This window comes from Hemicordylus capensis, chromosome 1 (genome assembly GCF_027244095.1).
Source record: "Hemicordylus capensis ecotype Gifberg chromosome 1, rHemCap1.1.pri, whole genome shotgun sequence".
NCBI classification, from domain to species: domain Eukaryota; kingdom Metazoa; phylum Chordata; class Lepidosauria; order Squamata; family Cordylidae; genus Hemicordylus; species Hemicordylus capensis.
Genome location: NC_069657.1, coordinates 445462764 through 445479793, shown reverse-complemented (window position 1 = coordinate 445479793; position 17030 = coordinate 445462764). Strand labels below are relative to the sequence as shown.

Genomic DNA, 17030 nt, shown 5'->3' with positions numbered 1-17030 from the left:
CTTAACTTTTTATTCTTCAAACAGTTCCCAGAAGGTTAGTGAGCCAGGATTGTGGGTTTCAGTGTAGCCACATCACTTAGGATGATTTTGAGCAGGCAGAAATGCAAAAAAAAAAAAGGAGAACTGATTTACTAAATAGGTTGAAGCCTATTCCACCCCCCCACAACCCCATTTCATGCTCAGACGGGCAGATCTTAATTATACATAAAAGGATACAAATGTTATTAGCATGATAATAATTATTTGGAGACGTTGTCTAAAGAGAGAGAGGGGGGAAAAAACACAGAGCGGGATTGTCATTCACGGAAACCTCATTTTTCAAGTGAACGACAGCACAGCCAGTCACAGATATGTTCAAAGTACATATACAATATTCAAAGCTATGAGCCGCTGCGTTATCAGAATGAGCTGGAAGTAGTGCTGGTAAAAGACTTGTGGCAGCACACTAATCATTGCGTCCTGCCCGTGCTACTACATACAAATACAATCCTTTGTGACATTTTGTCAAACATTTGGAGCTTTCTATACTTATCTTCTTCTCCTCCTCCTCCTCCTCTTCCCCTTTGCATTTATTAACATACAGCCACTCAGAAACCACATCCATGCATCGGCCGGTCCTTTGCCGAGATAACGCCACGAGCGATTCATGAAGCTCGATTCGAATGGTACACAGTCTAACATTTAAACAGGGGAGGGAAAGAGCAACATGAAATAGAAAAGTTTCACATTAAAGGAGGGGGGCCCTGTGAGAAGAGAAGGTGAGACGCCAGCTTTCACACGGTGTCCTTTTGGTCATCAGAGATGTAAATACTGTACCCAACATATATGGCAGGTTGTAAAGATCTGTTCAGAAGGCATTTGCAAAATAAGTGCATTCCCCCGTCCACAGTGGGTCAATAAGGGCTGTCGATGACTCCATGTAGCATGGACAATTTAGAAAAATGCAAAACGGGGGGAGAAGCAAAGATTTGGCACGCGTACAAGGGATGCATTTCTCAACATTGATTTGCCAGAAGTGTTTTTGTGTTGCCTTGTTGCTGCAGGCTGGCAGTTTTAATTATTTCTGGGACAAATGCATCTTGGCTACACGGGAAATCTGTAGGGCTTCTTGTCACATTAATAAAATAATTATGAGAGTGGGCTCGGACTGCCAACTGTCAAAACACCTGAAAGCTCTATAGCGCGAGCCAAAAATGGGTAAGCAGGGGTGTTTTTTTTTAACAATTAAAGAAACACATAATCACTTCCCTGTATTATCTAAAAACTGTATGTTGTGTGACATCAAATCAGTCCATGGGTGTCCGTGGTCTGTCACGGCATCAGCAATGGCACAATGACTCATTGTAATGCCCCCTTCCCCAAAAAAACATTATGCCAGCCCACAAAAGCATTACAACGTGAATGGTAAAGGACATTTTAATAATCAAAATGCAGCTGTTAAAACAGGTCTGCCCATAATTCTGATTTCAGGGTGTGTGTGTGTGTGTGTGTGTTTCATGCAGAACAGCCAACCACCATTTAAAATTCCTCCGAGGTCACGTTTGGTCATTATGATGGGGGTCTGTCCTCTCTCTCTCTCGCAACTTAATAATAGATGTTTTAAAGTTTAAGTGCAGCCTCAGGCACTCATAAGCATTTATTACAAATCGCTGGTTGCTTCCCTTATGGAGGGAGAGGAATAACATTTACATACAGTAGCATGGATTAATAAGAGGAAGCGGGGGGAGAACCTGGAAAAAGCCGTCAGTCAGGGAGTAAAATCAGCGCTAATAAAGCCCAGTATATTCTTCAGAAATATCATGCCGTCTGTTGTAATATTTTGCCATTCCCCATGAGGTATACAAATCCAAATCAGATAAGACTTGAGCAATGCCAGAGACATGCTGCTACGCTCTCCAGCGGCATCCAGCTGAATCTTTTATTTATCTTCAGAGCAATTGTACAATTCGAGGAGACGAAAGGACTGAAATCAGCTGAAAATCACTGTACTGGAAAGTTTTATAAAAATGGGGCCTGCTCCCTTCCATGTTTGCTAAGCCACTCTTCGTGACAAAAACAGAGGGCAAAGTACACTCTCTGGAAAGCAGTGAAAATAAAGCAACAGAGAAATCTCTCCCGGAAAGGGTAGTTAGATGTACTTAATCCTTAACATATTTCCTAACTCAGAGCTAATTTACAATTGATCGAAGGGGGAATTGAAGCGCTTCAAACAAAGGAATCTCACCCATCTTTGGGCTGACGTTGTTCTGTACCTCCTCTTTGAGAGGCAAGCCCAGAAGGTCTCAGAATGAGAGTGGCTGTGAAAATGGACTAGAGGAAACAGTAGCTGGCATACATAGCAAGGAAGCACCAGTGCAACGAGAAAGCAGCCTAACAGAACTTTCCTACTAATTGAACCAGTGCAGCAGGGAAGTGACCATTTTTGACACCCTCCCTTTCTCCAGGAAGCAATCTGTGCCACCCAAAAATATGCCTCTGATGGCTGCGCAACCCTCAGGGATATATTTTTGAGTGGCACATTTGGCTTCCTGTAGAAGAGGAGTGAGTAAAAAAAAACTAACTGCACCAGTGTAGTTAGTTGGGAAGTTATGTTGGTCTGCTCTCTCATTGCACTAGCGCATCCTTGCTCCATATGTCAGCCAGTTTTAGCTAATAGGTGAGTCTGTATGATCTTCTCAAGGAACTGAATGGATGGACCAGTAACCAGAGGCAGTTCTCAGTTAAGTTTTATTTGTTATTTCTACAATTTAGAGGTTCTGAGGGGAATTTGTCCTGGCTAGGGATGTGCATGGAACAATATTTGTCTTGCTTTCCAAGTTCAGGACAGAACACAAATGATCGAAATGTTCTTTCAGAACAACTGGTGGAGCCAGTTGTTCTGTTAGAATGAGCTCAGAATACTCGAAATGTTCTAACTCAGAATGGGGTTGTTAAACTCCAAGCTCGGAACAGGCCCTTGATTTGAAAGGTGTTCTGTTCTGAGCGCAGAACACTCAAAATGGCCCATTCTGAGTTGGAAAGTTCTGAGCTTGAAACATTCTGCACTTTCCTAGTCCTGGCTAGGGTTGAATTGTAAGCAATAGGGTGAATTGTTGGCAATAAATAAAATTTACTATTGGAAGAAGTCTAGTGTGTGCTGCTGTTCTGACAGAAAACAGCTTATCAAAGACATTTAGGTGGCATATGATGCCTTGATAGTACATAAAGAATGAGACTTCATTAGCATTAAACATTGCTTTCTTTATTTGATAAATTTATACGCTGCTTTTTAAATAACATTTTAAAGCAGTTATAAGTACAGATTAAGTTAAAAATAAGAAGCCACAGATCTATCAACAGCAGCAGTTAAAAGCATCCAGCAATTGAAACCACAGATGTGAAACTGTACAATCTTCAGCAGGATAGTCAACACAGGAAAAGTTGAACCCCTTGTTGCCAGAGTTTGGTGGAAAGACCAACTTCTGGGGGTGGGGCGGTGCGGGAGGGGAGATACAGCGATATTGATTGTATTGCTAGAACCTGTCAGTGTCAGCATATTCTGCCTGACCTTTGGTTCCAAACCCATTAGTAACCAAGATGTTGGCTACAGATGCTGAGTATGGGACCAAAGGTCAGGTACAATGTGCCAACATTGGGAGGTTCAGATGACATGGCCAATGTAGGGAGATCGCCCCACACACATACATACAGCGGATGTTGGGTTCACTGCCAAACTCTAGAAACTGGCAATTTGGCTTTTAGACTGTCATCTGAAAGATGGAAACTGTGCATGTACCAGCACTCTGTACAAAATCTGCAAACACAGAGGTGAAGTAATGGAGAATGTCTAATGGACCAGTTGCAAGTCAGAAACAAGCCCAGGTAATTAGGGATCAGGGGTGGATTAGGACATGCTGAGACCCTAAGCTATGTCAGGCTTAAAAGGCCTCATAGAATTATCCCCCCCCCATCCCAAATCTAACAGAAATAATAAAGCTTTTTTTTTCTTGGAAAAGATGCAACGAAAAACTAAAAATCTAATAACAGCTGGTATCTTACAATAAACCTATTTGCATCAGTAACACCTTTAAATAATGTTGATAATGTCTTATCAATAATGTTGATAATGTCTTATCAACAGCTACTATTCGGAGGGCTATAGGCCACCTCCAGCCTCAAAGTCAGGATGCCTCTGAGTACCAGTTGCAGGGGAGTAGCAGCAGGAGGGAGGGCACGCCCTCAACTCCTGCCTGTAGGCTTTCAGCGGCATCTGGTGGGCCACAGTGTGAAACAGGATGCTGGACTAGATGGGCCTTCTTGGGCCTGATCCATCAGGGCTGTTCTTTTGTTCTTATATTCTAAATGAAAATGCATTATCCAAAACTTGAAATTTCATCATTTTTTGGTATTCAGAGGCCCCTTGTACTGTTCAGCCCTAAGCTGCAGCTTACTTAGCTTCTGCATAAATCTGGCACTGTTAAGGAGGATTCAAAAATTGGGGGAGAAATTTTGAGGAGAATTTCAAAAGGATACTTAGTTAAATACTCAGGGAAAGAAGGTCTCATAAAGTCTTGCTTTGTGTGGGCATGAGTAAGTGGGTACACAAATGTTCAATTCAAAACACAATCTTTTTTTTTTTATGATGACTAACTGCTGACCAGGGCTGTACATCTTAACAAATGACACAGCATTTGACATTTTGGTTGCAGAGTGCCAGTGGAATGACAAATCAGAAAGATGTTCCATAACTTCTTTTCAGCTTTCGTCTAAATAGCTTTGTGTGCTGCCATGTTCTTCTCTGTTGCTGCCGCTGTGCTGTGTTTTTAGTTGTATGTTTATTATTGCTTAATTTGTCTCAGTTGCAAGCCATCTTGAAGGCCCTTCTGAATTCAATAAATAAGTAAGTTAAAAATAAGTAAGTTAAATTCATACATAACATCCATTCAGTCAATCAATCATTTATTTTAATATTTGTTTTCCAACCCTCCAGTACCATACTGCTCCAGGCAGCTCATGAAGACAATACAACTAATAAAACAACATAAAATGGATAAAATTCTATTCTTTTAAAAAGACTCAATTAAAACCAGATTTACTCTGCAAATGAAAAACTTACTAGGAACACACCATGAATAAAAACTAAAATGCCTCACTAAAAAGATGGGTCTTTAAGCATGTCTTAAAAACCGGAGGAAGAGAGCACCACAAAGTTTTTCTGGGAAAGTAGTTCAAAGCCGAGAGGCCACAACCAAAAAGGCCCTGTCTCTGGTCCCTGCCTCTGAATCTCACTCAATGACAGGGCTGTGAGCAGGACCTGAGATGTAGAATAGAAGGCCTAAATAGGTTCATATGGGCAGATGCGGTCTTACAGATACCCCAGCCCCAAGTCGTATAGGGCTTTGCAGGACAAGACCAGCACATTTAATCTAGTCCAGAAACAAATTGGTAACCAGTAAAGCTGCCACTGGATGGCTGCAAATAGCTGTCTGACATCCAGAGCAAGGGACTCCCAGTGAAAGGGGATGGTTTAGTTGTGCTAAAAACAGTGTTTGTGCAAGACTGCTATTGTGCAAGAGCATTATAGCACTCTTGTGCAAAAGTTCCCCTTAGAATAAATGGATGACAGCCACTAAGGCACACAGTTCATTAGCATTGCTGAAGCAATGATAATAGTAACAATATTCATTTATTTATTATTATATCAAGTTCTTAAATAAGGCACCATACAAACATAAAATTAAGAAGAAGCTGAAATGGTTTCTCCCCCTTGCTACTGATATTTTAGGTTGAAATGCTACTTTCTACAATTTCAATGGATTAATCTTTTTTTAAAAAATGGATGATTAATTGGTCAAATGATTTTAATCGGCTGATAACCCTACTTTGGACAAATCACCTAGTAAAGTGAAGGCATTTGTGTGTGTTTTTTCTTTGCATGTCACAAAGCCAGTAATATTTTAAAAGTATCACATTAAGATGCCTGGAATAGAACATCTGCTATTCTCCAGGTAAGATGCTGGCCAAAGATAGAACAATGCACCAACTTCCACATTTATATTATTAGAATTCCTAGTCATTGACAGTCACTTTGATGGCTTAGAGTATTTTTAAACAATGCATGTCAGGAGGGGAGTGAAGAAATTGTCTCCATGTGATTCACAGCCTTTTCAAGCCCATGTATTGCTATATAAATGAGAGCAAGTGTGGTGTAGTAGCTAAGAAACTAATCAGTGAACTAGGAAACTAATAGAGAGGCTGCATTCACATGTAACGTGGAACCACGATTCCAATGGGCCCGCAGTTCTTCCCTCCCTTCTCATGCTCTCCCATCCATATTTGAATGTTCAGGAGAGCTACCTCTTTCTGACTGCAGAGAAGAAGGGCAACTGGTTGCCTGGGCTTCCTTCTTTACTGAAGGACAGCCCCGGCAGCCAATAGCAGCCAGAACGAAGGAGGAGCTTCCTCCCTCGGCTTCAGTTGCAAAGCAACCAGACTGCGATGCCAGTGTTCGAGCGTAACGCTGGCACCACAGAACCAGAGATCCAGGCAGCGGACCTCACTACAAGCTCAAGGTACAGATCACTATCTGGGGAGGGAAACCGCGAGTCTGTTTTCTGTTGTGACAGCGATTGCCGACATTCAGACATACAGATTTTAAAATGGGAGGTCCCTTCACCTCCAGTTTCGTGTTATGTGCAAATGGGGCCAATAAGGAGGGAAGGACTGTGGATGAGTGGTGAAGCACGTGCCCTGCATGGGAAAAGTCCCAGCTTCAAACACTGGCATTTCCAGGTAGGCGGTGAAAGATTCCTGTCTAACTGAGCAAAGAGACACTTTCTAAAGTGGTGATTCTCTTATATTTAGCAGGGGGAGAGCATCAGGCCCTATCCAACCCCAGCACAGCATCCCTCCAGTGGCTGTTGCTGGTATCTGCCTTACGTTTCTTTTTAGAATGTGAGCCCTTTGGGGAAAGGGGGCCATCTTATTTATGTAGTATTCATTTTTCGATGTAAACTGCTTTGAGAACTTTGGTTGAAGAGCAGTATATAAATATCCATCATTGTTGTAGTCTGTCTCCTGCCCTAGCAATCACCATGAGAACAGCCCTAATGTGTGGGCTGCTGCTGTTACTTCTAACTGCTGCTACTGCTGTCGGTTTTGATTATTGTTGTCTTGTCTTGGTATGGTTTCAGAATAGGCTTTAAGATTTAGATTTTTAATTCATGCTTTTTAAAAAACGCTTTGAAAATGTGTTTTTCACTGAGGGCAGGTTATCAATCCATTAAAATGCTCTGTAGGCTGAAGATGCTTGCTACGTACGCACAGAAGGCACCTTTCAAGAGGTGATGCTCTTTATATTAAGCTGGAGTGCAATGGTAGATCACTGTGGCTGTTGCTGGTGTCTACCTCATTCTTTTTGGATTCTGAGCCCCTTGGGGACTGGGAACCTCCTCCTCCTCCTCCTCCTTCTCCTCCTCCTCCTTTTTCTGTATTAAGCACTTTGCAAACTTCTTGTTGAAAAGCAGTATCTAAATAGTAATCGTAGCAGTAGTAGGAAGGAAGATGGAATAGTAATAATAATACTGGTGGATATTATGTGTAAGGGAAGTAAGTCAGAACATTCCATGTCAGGGCTGCAGCAAAGCCAAGGGGCAGCCTCGGTGCTTTTAAAAACTTGTGGCTGCAAAAGCAGTGTTACTTTCTTTCCCACATTTTTGCAAATTTGCCTAGTAGGGGGTTGCAAGTTGAATAGGAAGTCCCACATATGGTTAAAAAAGGCACAATCCGCAGAGGATCCAGAGGCCTGCAGAAGAAGGTCCTTGCCTAGAGAGCTCCTATGAGCTGGTTGTTTGAGAGTAGTTTCTTGACTATGGTGTTGAGACACGGTCTGATGTTGCTGTCCCCTCTTCTTAAAGTCTGAAAGTGATAAATATAGGCTTAGCAAACAACCAGCTCACAGGAGCTCTCTAGGCAGGGACCTTCTTCTGGTAGACAGATCTATCAATGGCTACGAGTCTTGTGGCTGTAGGCCATCTCCAGCCTCAGAGGCACAATGCCTCTCAATACCAGTTGCAGGGGAACAACAGCAGGAGAGAGGGCACGCCCTCAACTCCTGCCTGTAGGCTTCCAGTGGCATCTGGTGGGCCACTGTGTGAAACAGGATGCTGGACTAGATGGGCCTTGGGCCTGATCCAGCAGGACTGTTCTTCTTCTGCAGGCCTCTGGATCCTCTGAGGATTGCACCTTTTTCTTTTTCCCCCCATATATGTTTTACCATATATATTCACCTTGCAGCTCCTTGCTGGACAAGCTTTTATCACCTAATGTTTTAACCCTTAAAGAGCAGGGGTTACGCATATCATAATGCTGCTTGCACAGCCAGCAGTTTTTAAAAGCATCGGGGCTGCCCTCCAGCTCCAGGGCAGCCCCGACACAGAGCCTTTGGCTTCCATTAGACTGTGCATCATGTCAGCCATTAGTAACCATAACCAGCATGGTGGTAATTAGAACAGTAATTATTGCTGACACCCAGACCAATTTAATAATTTACTAGCACCTTTGGATATGGCCAGAAATGTGTGTCTCATGGCACTTTACACAAAAGTAAAAGCAGGGAAGTCATAATTATATCTGGGGGGGACCCTAAATGCAGTGTGGGTGTGTGCAATGAGGGAGACACGATTTTCATCCTTCTCTCCTTCCCTCTGCACCACCATGCTTCCCAAAAGTGTGTGGCTGAACGGTCCCACATACAGAGGTCTTTGGGATGTCACTGTTAGCCTGGATGCCAGCCAAGAATTACGATAATGTTGGGGAACTCCTTTTCAAGCCATATTATACAATCTGCATTTGTTCCTGGTTTCCCCCACAAGCCCAATTCAAAGTGCCTTCAACACCCTATGCCTTGTGCAACATTGCAGAGCACACAACTCAGTTGTTGTACACCACCCACAGCCTTTGGATAGGGTGGTTTATAAATGTAATAAATAAACAAACTCTGTGCAGTGCTGCAAACATCTCTCTTTGTGATAGCACAGCAATAGTCTGGATATCGGCCCTTGTTCCACTCTCTTTGTTGCAATCCTTGTGCAAGTACAACATAAGTGCAAGGAACTGTGCAACTTTGAGCATCCCTGCAGCCATGCAACTTGTTTGCACGGGCACAATGTGGTTGGTTGCCCTTGTGCAGCATTGAGTCGGATGTCAGCTGTAGTTGTGATTATGATTGTGATTGCAATTTTTATTTGTTGTTACCGTATTAATTGATACGCTTCTTTCCAACAAAAAAGTTCAGAAAGTGGTTTGCGTAGCAAAAGGTATGAGGAAAATGGTTCTCTGTCCCAAAAGGGTTGACAGTCTAAAAATGCACAAACAGACACAAAAGAGACACCAGCAACAACCACTGGAAAGCTGCTGTGATAGGGCTGAATTGGCACAGTTGCTCTTCTCCTGATAAATCTTAGAGAGCCATCACTTTTAAAAGGTGGGTCTTGCCCAAGTTGTGCGGGAGGCAATGCTAAATATTACTGCTTTGAGAACTTCTGTTGAAAAGCAATACATGGATCTCCTCCTCCATTTATTAACTTAAGCGGGCTTATACAGAACCCTTTATTTCCAAGGAAATCCTGGTTATCCAGAAATAATTCTACACACCACTGTTCTAAATGAATAGGTTTTGACACATGTGAAGCTGACCGCAAGAAGGCTGGGAGTCAGAATGGCACATGTGATCCTATGCTCCTCCCCACATGTTCAATGTAATGTGTGAAAAATGCTCTCGTCTTGGCACTTCTATGCATGATGGCATTGATCAGGTGCACATCCAGTTCATTTGTCTCCTTTGTCTGCCATCTAAACGGCATTTTCCCTTAAAAATGCAAGAAAGATGGGCAATGTTCCTTGTTGCCAAGTGACATCTAGAATGATAAACAGCAGCAATCATGTCATCAATGTTTTATATCCAAAAACCTTGCCCATTTGCTCTGCTTCACTGTTTAGCATGTATTTGCTAGTTTCCTGTTTTTAATTTGATTTTTTAAATTAGTAATCAGGGTTTGTTTTCTCCCCCCCCCCCCCGCCAAGTGATCTCCAATTAAGAAGATGAAGAGTTAAACTACATTTGGATAAGGAGGAAGCTACAGGCAGGATGCTGTTTTGACAGTCACCGTCTTCAGCGGCTTGGAGTACATATGCAAGAAAATTAATCTAGATAAAGAAAGCCAGGCGTTTACAATAAGGAAAGTCAGCAATGTGATCTCTTAATCAAACACAAGCAATTTGGGCACTGTGCAGGGGTTGTGACTGTTCATGGGTTTGTGCATGAGCTTGTGGGCTGTGGCTGTGCATGGGCTTGTGCCTCTGCATGGACGTATGCTGTGCATGGGTGCTGTGCAAGGATTATGCACAGTTCATGGGTGCTGTACAGAGCTTGTGCTGCCAAAAGAAGAAAATCCCACTGGGATGCTTTTGAGCATGCGTGCACATACACACACACACACACACACACACCCTTGCATGTGTGACAAATACCTTTCCAAATGTGCACTGAATTAGGAATATTAGGAAGGATACCTTTTCTCATCATCATGTAAGATGAAACTAGAACTATAAACGGTCATTTGCTGGTCAATGACCGAATAAACTTATCTATCTATCTATAAATGGCATAGAATGTGTTACTGCATCTTCTTCTCCTTGAACTTTCTCTTCTACAATGCCAGCTGTGTGTTTGTGTGTGGGGAGAAACTTGGACTGCAGTAAGGGTGTAGGAGAAATTAATCCTTCACACCATTACCTTGGGGGGGGGAGAGAAATCTCCCTTAAAGCCACTGTTTGTCTCCGGATCACAAAAAAATTGTGGGTGCAACTAAAAGTGTGCCCCCATTTTGGCGTATGCGTGAAGCTGTAGAATTCCAGTTCCTGCCCTGCTTCTCCCGCAATTCTACCCACTTCTAACTCCTAGGTTTGCAGTTGGCCTGACAAAGTCGGTCGGTTCTTGGGAGAAGCGGGACAGGAAGCAGAACTGGCGGCAACTCACATGAATCAAAAAGAGGGGATGTACCTGCTCTCACCTGGGGCAGCTGCACTGTCCCTCCTCCTGGATTTCTTACTGACTTTTGTTGGGTCATGTGAAGCTGGAGACATCTCTCCAAAGGGGACATTCTCTCCAAATGTTAAGGTTTTCAGCAGGAGCACTGGGAGTTTGACGGGGGGACAAAGTCCGACTGGTGGTTCCCCTGCCCCTCTTGGCATTCCTTTGCGTGTGCAAAGTACGCGTGTGCCCCAAGCCACGCCCCCTATGTCACACACAAGAGCGGTGAGTTTCATTTCCCCTGTCAGTGGTTGGTGGAATCACTGAAAGGGAGCTCCATTCCCTGGAAAGGTCAAAGGTGCTCCCTTCCAGAGATTCCTTCAACCACTGGCAGGGAAAATAGAACTGCCGGGACTGTGACAGCCCCGTTCGTGGCACTGGCCCCGCCCCCTTGATCTGATGTCAGATGCAGGGGAGGGGCCAATGCCCAGGGAAAGAGTCCATCCCTCCCCAGCCAGTGTTTTGCTCGCCAGCTGGGTGTGGGAGGGGGAGAGGGGGCACCCTGGCCGAGGATGATCCTTGGAGGGTGGGGGCAGTCCCTTGGTTCCTGGTGACAATTATCCCTCTTTGTTCAATGATCACTATGCCCCTGGTTTTCAGGATTCTCCCGAGGAAAAATCAACTCTCTCTGGAATTTCAGGATTCTCCCAGGAAGAAACTGAAATTTCCCCCTATTTTCAGGGTACCTCCTAAGGAAAATTTCAGATATTTTCCCCCAGAGTGTTTATTTACCTCCCTGCCACGTCACCTGCATTCTGGAGCAACCCAAACCCAGTTTGGCTACCTCAGTAAGAATTAACTTTTATGCAAGCAGCCTCTGAGGCCAGTGGCTGGTATTCAGTGGCAGGGGAGCAGCAGCAGGAGAGAGGGCATGCCCTCCCCTCTTGCCTGTGGGGTTCTCAGAGGCACCTGGTGGGCCACTGTGTGAAACAGGACGCTGGACTAGAAAGGGTTTGGGTCTGATACAGCAGGGGTGTTCTTATGTTCTTATTAGAGTCGGGGGGGGGGAGAAGCAGACTCAGACTAATAATAATAAATGCATGGGCAGGAATATTGGGGGTTTGGGTGCAGTTCAGTAGGAGAGCATCTGCTTAGTATATGGAGGGTCCCAGGTTCAATCTTCAGGTAGGGGTGGAAAAAAATTCCTGCCTGAAACCTTGGAGAGTCGCTGCCAGTGAGAGAACAGACAATACTAAGCCAGACAGACCAATGGTCTGACTCAGTAGATGCCAGTTTCCTCTGCGCCTATTTGAAAATGAATTTTGTCTTGCTACGGAAAACGGACAAAGCATTCCTCCCTTCCAGATAAGAATCACAACTTTTCAAATCAGAGGTGTTGATGTATTATTAATTAGCAGCATGCATGTTGTAAAGAGACTTGAGGGTCCTTTAAAAAAAGAGAGAAATGTAGCTGTATCTGCAAAGCATAGCTGCTTCCACCCTGGTCTGTTCCCAGGCTAACTGTGAATAGTGCCCATTTTAAGATTACCAGATTAGGTTATTCATCACTTAGATGTTCCCTGCTGTGCTTCTGCTATCAGTGTGCAGCCAAATCAAAACATCTCTGGAAGGCATTTCAGAATAATTGAATGCATCATAATTTCCCTATTAATACATATCTCATATTACAGATTATGCATGAAATGTTCACATTATCTGTTACTTTTTTGTTAACGCCTTGCTCCTTGCCAGCAAATTTAATACACGGAGTGAATCAGCATGCCATGATGAAGGGATAGGTTACTGATAGCCATATACATACATATATATATATATATATATATATATATATATATATATATATATATTCATTCCCTGGGATTCAGTAGAAAATTAAAGTAAATCGATCATTTTATAGCCCCACTGGAATGTCGGCAAGGGCATGTTGCTAAGCAAATGGTAATTTAAATGTACTGTGTAATTTTTCTATGCAATTTACTGAAGGCAGGTCCTTATTTATTTATTTATTTATTTATTTTTCACATGCCTACTATCAGGCGTGCTTTTATCCTCGCAGTGCATGATGTATCGGTTATAGGCAAATTATTAATCTCAGTTTTAATCAAATGGAAGGCAGTGTAGCAATCTGACACTTTGTCATCCAGCGACGGGGATGAGTTAATTCCTCGGAACGGGATGCATACAACGGCTGTTATCCCCTCAAAAGTCACAATGTGCTTTATTCAATTATATATTAAGGAACTCGCTGTGTTCCAAAATCAAAGTGCTGAACATAAATCCAAAGGAGTTGGCATGGCTGGTGAGTATTATGTCCCATAACAAAAAGTTATATTTCAATGTGGGTATAATATTTTCCAAAATTTGCATTGGAAGTAGAACTATTCTCATGGGCTGACCTTATGAGCAAGGAAGCCCTAATGCAGCAAGAGAGCAGCCTAACAGAGAGCCCATTCTCATGACCAGCCCTACCTGGGTGGGGCAGGGCTAGCCAAGGTAGGGCTGGTCATCTGGGGCCCCAGGATCACTCCTGTTCCTGCCACTCCTCCCCTGGGTAGCCCTGATTGGCTACTCAGTTCTCAAGTGAGGTAGGAGATCAAGCATGTTCCTCCTACCGCACTCTTTGGTCACCATCTGGGTCGCCATGCTACCAGCAGTTGCTCCTGGAATGCCGGCAGCCATCTTTATGATAGAGTTGGGGGAAAGGAGCGGTCAGGCAGCACAGAGCTTTCCCAATACACTGTGCTGCTTGTGCGGTGCATTGTGGTATGCCTGGAGGCTGTGGCTTGCTTCCTCCGATTGCTGCTGTGTTCGCCACCACACTGCTTGTGTGGGCGTGCTGGTGGTGGAACCCTAATGGGCAACTGGTTATCTGGGGGAAAACAGGTAGGCTCCTGTCTTCTCCCCCAGCCCACCCAATTGTGGTTGTGTGAACAACCTCAATATTTCTCAGCTAACTGCACTGGTTCAGCAGGGCAGTGGCCATTTTTGATACTTTATCCTTCCCCAGGAAGCCAGGTTGCACAACCTTCTGTACCGGGCTGCACTACCGCTCTTCACAACTGGCTGAGCAGCTGCTCAACCAGTCTGCACAACCAGTCAACAACTGTTGAGTGGCTGCACAACTGGTCTTCCGTACCAGGCTGCACAAACCTCAGAGACACATTTTTGGGTGGCACAGAGGGCTTCCTGTGGAAGAGGGAGGTGTCAGCAACTGCTTCCTCCCCTCTGCATCAGCAGAGTTAGTTTTGAAGTTCTGTTATCCCCAATTAACTTCTACTCAATGATATACCACCTCTACACCTGGAAGTTCATTTGAATTATCATGCCTAATACCTCTTAATGGAGCTCTCCTCCTCTATGAATTTGTCAAATCCCCTCTGAAAGCCATCTAAGCCACCATCATGTGACAGTGAGTTCCAGAAACAAATTATGCATTGGGCAGGTTCATGAACCCAAAGTTGGAGAAATGTTGATCGAATGTTGGGAACCATGAATTCATATTCCTGGTAGGCGTGTTGTGTGAACCCACTGAAGTCATGTTCCTGTACTGTCCACCCAACATTCTACCAACTTCCTCTTCCCAATAGAGGAAGTTTGTAGAAGGTCTCATGCTGTTCGCTGACTGAAGTAAAGAGATTTGATTTGATTTGGTAGAATGTCAGGTGGATGGCACAGGAACCTGATGTGGGCAGGTTCACATAGTATGCTTGCCAAGAGCGTGTGCTCATGGTCCCCAGCTTTCTGCTGACATTTTCCTGGCTTCAGGACTTGCCAGGGGTCATGTGAAGCAGCCTGTTTTGTGAAGAAGGGATTGTTTTGTTCACACCTTGAATCTGCTGCCCATCGTTTTCATAAGATGACCCAAACTCTAGTAGTATAAGAGCGGAGAGATGTTTTGTGGCCACTATCCATAACCCACGTATGGGTTTGGGACTTAAGCTAGCTGAGAAGTGACTGTATTCATGGGATGAGAGCAGTTTAAAAACAATGGGCCCCCACTTGAATGGGTTGTAGGTCTGCCCATATGCAGTAATATAATAATAATAATCCTAAACATTTATATGTATCATTTCAAGGGTTCAAAGCACTTTGCATACACTGAGAGCCAGTGTAGTGTGGTGGTTAGAGTGTTGGACTAGGATTCAGGACACTGGGGAGAACCAAGTTCAAATCCTCATTCAGTCATGAAACTTACTGGGTACATTTCTCCAGGCCAGTCACTTCTCTCACAGCCTAACCTACTTCACAAGGTTGTTGTGAGGATAAGCATAACCATGTACACTGCTCTGGGCTCCTGGGAGGAAGAGCAGGATTTACATGCATAAACAAACTTACTTCTGCACTCCTTGCAACATTCCTGTAAGGTAGGACAGTTCTCCTATCTCTATAATGCAAGATAGGAACATAGGAAGCTGCCATATACTGAGTCAGATCATAGGTCTATCTAGCTCAGTATTATCTACACAGACTGGCAGCAGCTTCTCCAAGGTTGCAGGCAGGAGTCTCTCTCAGCCCTATCTTGGAGAAGCCAGGGAGGGAACTTCGAACCTTTTCCTCTTCCCAGAGCAGCTCCATCCCCTAAGAGGGATATTTTACAGTGCTCACACATCATCTCCCATTCATATGCAACCAGGGCAGACCCTGCTTAGCTAAGGGGGCAAGTCATGCTTGCTACCACCAGACCAGCTCTCCTCTCCATACATTGAGAGCCAGTGTGGTACCGTGGATAGAGTGTTGGACCAGGGGTTTAAGCTAAGCAAAGAGGGATTTCCCTATGGTCACCTAGTACATTTGTAAGATTTGAACTGGTAACATCCCAGTTCTGCAGCTCACACTACGCTAAATCCTTTACTCACTGCTAGGGCACAGGCTTTGCATGCAGAGGGTCCCAGGTTCCACCACAGGCATCTCCCAAGAAGGACTGGGGAAGAGTTGTGTCTGAAATCCTGGAGAGTGAGAGTAGTCCATCCTGAGCTTGATGGACCAACGGTTTGACTCAGTAGAAGGCAGCTTCCTTAGTTCAGATGCCCAATTTGCCACCCTTTGGAGTCAGCTCAGTGGCCGATACTTGCCTGAGCTCTGGAGAGCAAGTGGGGATGGATGGGGCCACTTTTAGATACTTTACGTGCAAGGGAAAGGTTCTGATAGCTTGTAATAAAGAATACAAGCAAGGAACATCCAATCTTTGCCTCCCCTTTATAATCGCCTCCCCAGATAACGTTGGCTGACGGCCTTCATTTTTATGATGTTCAAAAGAACTCTCCATTCATCCTTCAGGTTCTCTCGACTGGATGCAAGATCCTCCTCCAGTTGCCACACAAAATGCATTATTGTCATTAATGAAAAAGTTAATGGGCCATTTTCTTATATATCAATTTACATTTTACAATTCAAGTATACAAATGATATGTACAGCAGAAAGCTGCTCTCTCTCTCTCTCCCTTGCTCAAGGAAATAGTTTTTAATGTGTTTTATGGACATCAAAATGTTGTGAATAATGATGCAATCGGAGAATACAAACACGGCTTCTTTGCCCCCTTTTCTTTCCTTTTTTTGCGCTGTGATCAACAGCCCTGGAGAAAAGGTCCACAGTGACAATACGATTTGAGGGAGGGATTGGATGGTTTTAAAAAAGGAGAGAAAGAGCCAGGGGGAGACGCTGCAGTATTTCAAAGTGTGTTACTGAGAATCGCAAGGTTGTCACAAAGGACCTATTCCGCCATTACCACATGGCATAAGAGCAGCTCAGCGACCTCCTTCTCACATCACTGAGGGAATGACACTGCTGCTCAACACTGCACACTCGGGTGGCACAAGGGTCTGTACCATTTCTGACTGGAGCCTCGGGGGGGGGTACTAATTGTGGGTGTCCCCTCATAGAATAAATTCTTCATACGTGGAAAACCAGCACATCAAGTCAAAAGGTCTTTTTCCTGTTGTTGACACGTGACAGCATGAGGTGAAGGAAGTCTGAAGTGACAGAATTTTCATGTATATT

At 44.1% G+C, this 17030-nt stretch overlaps 1 long non-coding RNA gene across 2 annotated transcripts in view; it reads left to right on the top strand.

Moving 5' to 3' along the window:
• The first annotated feature begins 6322 nt into the window (after positions 1-6322).
• The window catches only part of LOC128323449 (uncharacterized), a 54173-nt gene continuing 43465 nt past the window's right edge, over positions 6323-17030 (top strand). Inside the window, exons 1-2 of one of the 2 annotated variants that reach the window (XR_008306270.1) lie at positions 6323-6551; positions 13271-13331. This is a non-coding gene — a long non-coding RNA (uncharacterized LOC128323449). The remainder of the gene's footprint in view (positions 6552-13270; positions 13332-17030) is intronic. The other variant, XR_008306267.1, reaches the window with a different exon arrangement.